The sequence below is a fragment of the Trypanosoma cruzi genome, genomic scaffold (genome assembly GCF_000209065.1).
Source record: "Trypanosoma cruzi strain CL Brener 1047053516295 genomic scaffold, whole genome shotgun sequence".
In the NCBI taxonomy this organism is placed as follows: Eukaryota; Euglenozoa; class Kinetoplastea; order Trypanosomatida; family Trypanosomatidae; genus Trypanosoma; species Trypanosoma cruzi.
In genome coordinates, this window is record NW_001849365.1 from 40,294 (window position 1) to 48,371 (window position 8,078).

At 49.6% G+C, this 8,078-nt stretch overlaps 1 pseudogene, besides 3 other annotated features; it reads left to right on the plus strand.

The window, feature by feature from the left end:
• Positions 1–2,142: a mobile genetic element.
• Positions 1–8,078: a sequence feature (areas not merged during assembly with more than two copies in the genome that could not be assigned to a particular haplotype).
• Positions 1,887–2,108: a mobile genetic element.
• On the plus strand, positions 2,608–8,078 carry Tc00.1047053507651.10 (annotated as a pseudogene; the record flags this gene model as incomplete).

The window sequence follows — 8,078 nt, forward strand, 5'->3', positions numbered from 1 at the left end:
ACTAATGCCCAAGTCGAAAGAGCTTTGGCTCCTTTGGAATGCCACGGCGCATTTTATAGAACGCGGTGCGTTGCGGCACGCTGCTCAAATCGTGGAGAAGTACAATTTGAATTCACACGTGATCTCGCAGTTGGCGAAGCACGTCAATCCGTTCGACCTTCCCCAGAATACTGTTCGATATTTTGGGAGGTACACCACAGTGCTGACCCAGGTATTGTCGCTGGTCGCATTGATGTGAGGGAGACATTGCGGAAGGGCAGGAGCCCTGGTTGAGAACGGAGGGGCGTTTTTCCATGATTTTTATCACAATCATTCTGCTGCTATAATAACGAGACGCGCGACAAGGACGCGTCTGGCCACTCCACAAGATGAACACGCCATCCCGCTACAGCAAGTCAACGTGCCCGTATTGAATCTGGAGTGGATTAAAAGTCGGTTGAACCCGGCCACCTTGGAGAGGCTCATGCAAGTTTGGGGACTCGTCGGGCGATCCCCTTTCCCTCCGTCTTCCTCCGGTAAGCGCGCGAAGGCTCACTGAGGATTCCAACCGCTGATGCGCATTTGCTACAAACAGCAGGAATTATCGAGGACGCTTCGTCCACAATAACGGGCGGATGGATAATACCCCTTTCGGTTGCGGAGGAGAAAACCACCGGTTTGCGACGACGATGGATCGCGTGGCCACGCGACAAGAGCAGAGACGACCCTTACGAGGCGAATGCTTCTCTTTTGCACACTTCCCATTATTTGCCACCTGTGATGGCTGAGGCCGCTTCCTGCCTGGATTTAAAGGCATCCTTTTTTCAACTCTCTTTACCGCGGGGGACTCGGCATCTCTTTCGATGCCGCGTGGAGGACGGCACGCTGGAGGAGCTGACACGGCTCCCAATGGGATACAAAGCCAGCCCAGAAATTCTCCGGATTATTACTTCAGCAATTGCGGGGATGACGACGGTGGTTCACCGCCTCTGGGCTGCACCTCCATTGGTGTGTATCGACGTATGGATCGGTAATATACGCATTGCAGGGTCGAAAAGCGATGCGACATTGTGGGAGGCCCAAGTGCTTCGTAATGCGGACAGCTGTCACGCCACGAAAGAGGAGGACCGCGAATCGGGCGCCACGCAGTACACCTTCCGGTGGGTGCAGTTTGATCACGCTCACCGGGCGCTATCCCTGAGTGAAAGGTTTGTCCGGTCTGTATGCGCCATGCCGGCGCTCAATTCTTTAACCATCGCGGAAATGGAGGTTGTGGCGTCACGTTTTTGTACGCAGCTGCCATTTTGTGCACGCGTTTATGCGAATACTTCTTTTTCATCAAGGCAGTGCGACGGCGATTATCGGCACTTCACCGGGGAATTGTGCGGGAGACATCCCCGGCGAACCTTCCGTCGGCAGCGGTTGGTTTGGGCGAGAGGTTACGACACAACATCGAGAATAATCACAAGCGAATCATCAATTCCACGGAAAGGGCATCGGCCGCTATCATCACGGACGCATCGATCCATGGATGGAGAGCCGTTTTTATTCTCCAGACTCCGGCGACGTTAAAATTGCCGGATGAAAATGAGAGATGGCCTTTCCTTATCATGCAGGCCGAGGCGCGCGCGGTACGCTTAGCCTTATCGGCCTTTTCCGCCATTTTGCCATCCACCATGGACGTTTGGGTGGACAACACTTCGCTGCAAGGAGCGGCGAATAAAGGCAGCTCAAACTCGCACGCGTTGACGTGGGAGCTGCGAGTGATATGTGAGTTTTTGGACTCTCGCGGAGTACAGGTATCCTTTGCGTACGTGCGGTCTGCGGAAAACCCCGCGGACGGCATATCACGCGGTCGTGTTTTTACACTTCAGGACTTGGCGAAGGGGTGGAACTTGCGAAAGTGAGCGGCGGGGTCTTGTGGTTGGAGGACCCCAAAGTCTGCCACTTCGTAAGTAATAATATTTAAGTCCTAACTGAGGTCAAAGGGCCATGCTGGTGGTCCACAGAATTCTATATATTGAATGAAAAAAATCATTGAAAGAATTAACTAAAGAACCTTTTTTCCTAACTTGTTTGGTTTCCATAGATATAACTTCAGGATCCGGCCAGCTGCCCGGAAGATTATTCTCTTTTTTTTTTCTTTACGTTGCTCCGCACATTTCTCAGTGTTTGTTTTGTTGCGGCCAAACACGGGTAGTTTGAGTCGCGGATAGTTTTTCTCCTTGACGTCGTTTTGTGTTAGGCACTAACGCGGGCACGTTCGTCAAGCATCCACTCTCCACAGCATGGCGCCTGATATTTTGGAGTCATCCCAGATGTAACGCAGGCACCGCCGCCGTGGCACTCATGGGAAGCAAGGTGTAACGCGGGATAGTGAAGGATATTGTGCTGCACTTGTGTCTGCTGCATTAGTTCTGTCGTGGTGGCTTCAATGTAGAAGAATAGGGATGAACTTTGCACGATTCCGCGGCTTGGAGGATGATGATTACATGTCTTGTCAGAGTGTCAGTAACACTTCATTTGCATCTTGCGATTCTCAAGAGGATTTGACATCCCTTCCACAGAAGGGAAAAAGTTTTTTCTTCATTTCTTGTCAATGCCGCCAGTCGTTCTGTGTCGTGGGTCATGAATCGACCCATTCACGTGCAGTTGAAGAACCCCTGTGTTGTGTGGCCGTGCGATTCACATTCTGACGTGGGCTTTGAGATTACGGTGAGCGAGATCATGGTGAAAATTGAGCCTACATTAGAGGCCGGTGCTGAGCTTATGAAGGTTATCGTTATCGCCTTCAGTGGGGTTGCCGTGTGTGCAAATGCTGCTAAGGAGCAAACGCAAAAGATTGTGGAAATTGATCATCTCAGTATACGCATGACCTCCGTGTACAGTTCTGCGGGTATTCTCTGTCGCAAGAACGTTGCCATTGTTTTTGACGGCGTATCCTCGTTGTTTTTTGATGAGGATGCATTGCGGTCTCTCACAAGGTGCGCCGTGAGCCATGGGATCATGAAAGGGGTTCCTGAGTATTGCCGTCCGTTTTATAAGCTGCGTTCATTGAGTTCACGTTGGTCCCACGCCAAGAGTTGTGTCTTCGCTTTTATACGGGACAGGAGGGGGCGTTACAACTTTAATTCGTCGCACCTTCACTTCTACGCCGAAGCCCGCACGTCGTATCTTGCGCTCTTGGGTTACTGCCATCGCACACGGGACATTGCGGAAAGGAGGGAGCAATTGGCCGATATTGAGGGTGATATTCGCTATCGTGATGTGGTGTTATTTTTGAGGCGCAAGGTTCAAGAGAGATACTCCACGACGGTACTTGCTGGCAGTACAGGGGCGGGTGTGACACCGCCGCCGACGCAGCCTTCAGCTGCTCGTGAATTTGCTATTGTCTCGTCTCTTCACGTGGACGCGAAAATTACGTGCGTGTGGTTGCCTGCTGAAACAACGGTGTGGCTGCGTGATGTCGCGTTTGTGAAGCGCCACGGGGAGTCCAATTTTTCGGTTGGGAATGTCACATTGGTTGCGGGGGGAAAGTCTCAGCTGCTACGGGCGCCGGATTCGGGGGAACCGTTTTTTTCTCTTCAGCAAACCGAAAGCAATGGCATGACTTTTGTCAGGACGACGTTAGAAGCATTGCGTTTTATCACCACATCTAATTGGATGCTGCAATTGGTTCAGCTTATCATGGTTGCCATGCCACACGTTCTGCGGGCGATTCCAGAAACAAATTGTAATGCACCGGAGACTAAATTGAGTAATTGATGTGAAAAAACCACAAGTTTTGTTTTCCCATTGATAGATTTTCATGTGGATGATTTGCGGTTGCATTTGAAGCAACTATCCCTGACGCATATAGAGCGAACATCCGGTGACTCACGTGTGGGTCTTTTGATGAAGGAATTGTCTGTGCTTTTTGGCGAGGAAACGGACGTGCTATCACCCATGAAGGTGGAAATGACTGAAGAGGAGGATATCTTGGTGTCTGCGGTGACGTTAAATGTATCGAATGCGCTGTGGGAGTATTTGTGCCACGTTCGAACTGAGTGGAACGATGCCCTACTACGGGTTAGTAACATGCCAGGCTTTGTATCAAGAGTGCAGTCAACAACGGGTAACACACAGATAAAAAAGTCTTTCGCAGAGGTGTGTTGTGAGGCTGAATTAAAAGAGGAGTTTAATTCCGCGTTAAAATTACAGCGGACATATCTCTTGGCTGTCGTTATTACTTTTGAACCCTTAAATCTCCGCATGCAGCTGGGAACTATGAATACGTGGAGAGGGGCACAAACGTGTGGTTTTCCTTTGGTGCATGCGAACATATCATCGTTTGAGTTTTCAACAGATCATGTGGAAGGAGGTGTATTGACGGTGACGTGCCCTAGCGGCATTTTATACTCAAAAACAAGTTCAACAAGTGACGCTTCACGTGTGAATGTGTCGATAGGGGTACTGGAATCAGCATGGAAGGCGTCCTCCACAAGAAATTTATTGCATATTGATGCTATGCAATTCCATGTATATGGCGATGCGACGCACTGCTCCGCTGAAACGCTTCGGTCTTGGATGCTCTGACATTTGCCCCAATAAAGTGCTTTTACTGCCGCCAGTTGAGTTCAATTCCAACAACCGCACGACCGTATCTTGCGTCCTCTTTGCAGGTTTCAGTGTGTCTTGCGGAGGTCTGTATGCAACGACTCGTTTTTTTTGGAATTGGATTTGTTGGGAACTTTGATAAAAAGTCACGCCACCTTTTTTGTGAACAACCTTGTGCCTACAGAAGCATACCGACTGCTTTTTAGTGGTTTTAGCAATTTGGCCTTCGTCATGTACGCTTCTTCTTGTGCAGTTAAGTTTGGCGGGGGTGAAGCTTTAATGTGCCGAGTGAATATGCCCTCAATAAATGGTGGTGCGGGTGCGCCACTTTTGAATTTTGGTGAACTTCTTCCTGAGCTACGGGAGGCATCACCATTGACGTTGATCAACGTTTGTGAAAAGCTTTTAGCGAATATAAGTATGCCCCATCTTGAGGCGGAAGTGTTTCACCACCGATTTATCTCCATTGGTCTCTGCGCAACTGTTTCTTCCTTCACAGCCACGCTACCCATTGCTGTAGAGGACTTTTGGGATGACGCCGTACACGCGGTAAAACGCTCACCCGCTGAATGCACTGCTCCTTCGATTAAATTGAATGTGGGCGATATGATCCGGCTGGAGGTTGAAGGGGTGAAATATGCCCAGCAATCTGCTCCCTTTCCCGAGGAATTAAGTGGAGTATTTAGTGATTGCGACATGGATAGCGACACATCAGTTGTGGCCTGTGAGAAGTACACTCACGCAGTGGTGAAGAATTGGAACGTGCATCTCAAAGGGGTTTCTGAAGAGGATGCCGTGAAAGAATTGTTGGGATCATGGATGGAACTTCGGCACATGATGAATTCAATTCAAAGGCGGAATGTGGTGAACTGCACTTTGCTACGAGGTGGGCATTATAATTTGGACCGGACCGGTCCGTGGTTTTTTGACTCTCCAGGCGAAATGGTTTTGGTGGAAGACTGCACCTTTCTTTCCTGCACCTCAGGAATGCACATGGTGGTCTGCAGTGGGACCCATGTGTGCTTTCGCCGATGCCACTTTTCTTCTTTTTTTCAGCATGCCATCACTGTTGAGGACGAATGTGCCTCGTTTGTGTGCGACAACTGCATTGGAGAGGATTTCGGCGGCGAGTCAAACGCGACCGGCGCTCAGGCGGAGGTGGAGAAGAAAACGGTGCAAAAATTTTTATTCTTTTTTCATCGCGGTGCTGTATGCTTAACACTGCGCGATGAGTGCAGACTCACCCTGAATCTCTCAACGGTGGATCTGCGTTTTTTCACATGCTTCAAGAAAACCGTCTCTCATCTGCGCTTGCAACGAGGACGGCTTGAATTTATGGAAAAGGGTGCGCTACACGGTCTGGTTTCTCGTATGGATTTGGACTTGGATTGGACGCTGAGGCACAGGGATGACTACGCAAAATTGAGTTCATCCTTGCGAGTAGGGAGTGTGAGTATACCCGTTTTGTTGTTTGGCACAATGCGTTGCCTGAGAGGAGTGTGGAACGCCGAAGTACCCTTTTCCGAGGCTTCAGTGCGAGAGTACCCATCGCCTGTGAAAACACGCGGCTTTTCAGTTGCCAGGTGGAAGGCACTTGTGAGAGTGTCCATCATTCCTGTTGAATTGTGTCCACCGAGTTGTGGGGCGCCATTGATAAGCTTTATCCTTGATAGCACTTCGGTTGTGTCAAGGCGGGAAACAACAGGGGAGGCTTTCCTGGAGGCTCGATCAGGGATACAGCAGCTCTCTCTCTCTGGGAATTTTCTTCGCAATCGCATGTTTCACTTTTACGGAATCTGCTCTCTGTGCTGGTGGTTGCTCGCATGGAGGATTTTTCTAGTGCGTCATGTGACGTGTCTGTCTCCCCATGTGAGCTTTCTCTCTCCAGCGAGCAAATCAAGTGCGTTTTGTCCCTCTTGACATTTATGCAGGGCTGTGACGACGCTGAGACGGTGCCGTATGCAGTGAGGCTGGAGAACTACCTGGGCGTAGAAGTGACGTTGCAGGATGCGACGGAAGAATTTGTTTTTGGCGAGGGTCTCACCCTTGAAAAGAGAACGTTGTCTTTCCCGGATTGTCTTCAGCTGATTGATGGAAAACGCGTGGATCATTTCGAAAAGGGCGAGATATCATTTTCCGACAATAAACATGCCGTTCTTCTTCATGCTGAGAAGGTGGCTGTTCTTGAAAATGGCGAGCACATTCATATCTCCACAAGTTTGCAGCCCGGTACCCTCGCACAAAATGTGACGTTTCGAACAGCTTTTCACGTCAAGAATTACTTATCCCATAATATATCGTTTCGTTCAATGCGTCAAGGGAGTGAGGTTGCCATGATCCGCCCAGGGGAGCTCTCTTGCATTCCTCTTAGTTGCCTCGACTCCACAGACGTCGTCACACGTTTGGCGTCGATTGAAGACAATAATAAGTCACGTGATGAGCTGCTCTGGGAGGAATCACCGCGTAAACTTCTTGAAGTGGCACTTTCACGTGGCGAAGACTCCATTGGGCGTCTCAAGGAGTTTTCGTTTGCAGAATCTTCGGCGTATGTTGATGTAACGTATCTTTTAAAGGGTTGTTTGCTTACCATGCTTTTTGCCCCAGCCCGACCAGGCATTCATAACGGCACGCGATTCCCTATAAGAGTGCCTCTGTACATCCGTGACGATTTTGTTGAAGAGGCAGTTGTGGATCCCGACAATACGTTTGTGACACTCCGGCACGATCCGTTTGGTACTCCCGTGGCTTATCTTTTTGAATGCATCGTCTTTGACAAGCGATACGTTGCCAATGAACAAGTTGATTTAAGCGCGATTGACCCCGCGGAGGGAGAGTGTATTGTGATGAAACACGAGAAGTTTCCTCGACGTTACTTTTTTGAGTTAAACATCTAAAGCAGACAACTGAATGCATTGGATGGCGTTGCTCCGGTCTACAGTGTGGTGCCACGGTATATATTTGGAGTAGAGAATAATTCGCAGATGGATGTTGAATTTGTATCTGAGGCAGGGGATTCCATTGGCACACTGGGTGGAGGGGTTCCTTCATGTTCTTATGGAAAAAACTTTGCCTATCTCCCGCTCCATGCATCACTTGTATTGCGTGTAGAGGAAGTAACATCATCGACGTTTGAGGTGAATGAGGGTCTGGAAGAACAAATGCTCCCCTGCAATGCCCCCGAAAAGAGAGAGGCACCGTGTGGTTCTCACTGTTTCCTCCTTCGTGCAAAGGCTGACGCGACAGAGAAGACGATGGAGTTGGTTCCGGCGCTGTTTATTGTCAACATGGATCCCACCCGTAGCCTGTTTGTGCAACACACCATTGGTTCCAAGGATACGCTCAGGAGCGAGGTGCAATGGGTTAATCGTGTAGTTTTGCCGGCTGCGGGTGTGCTTCCCTACACATTTATTTTGTGCTACGGGTATGTGGACCTGTTTACATTTTCTTGGGAGGAAAATGGCGAGGCGCATTCTTACTCGGCCCCGGTCGAGGCGGTATTTTCT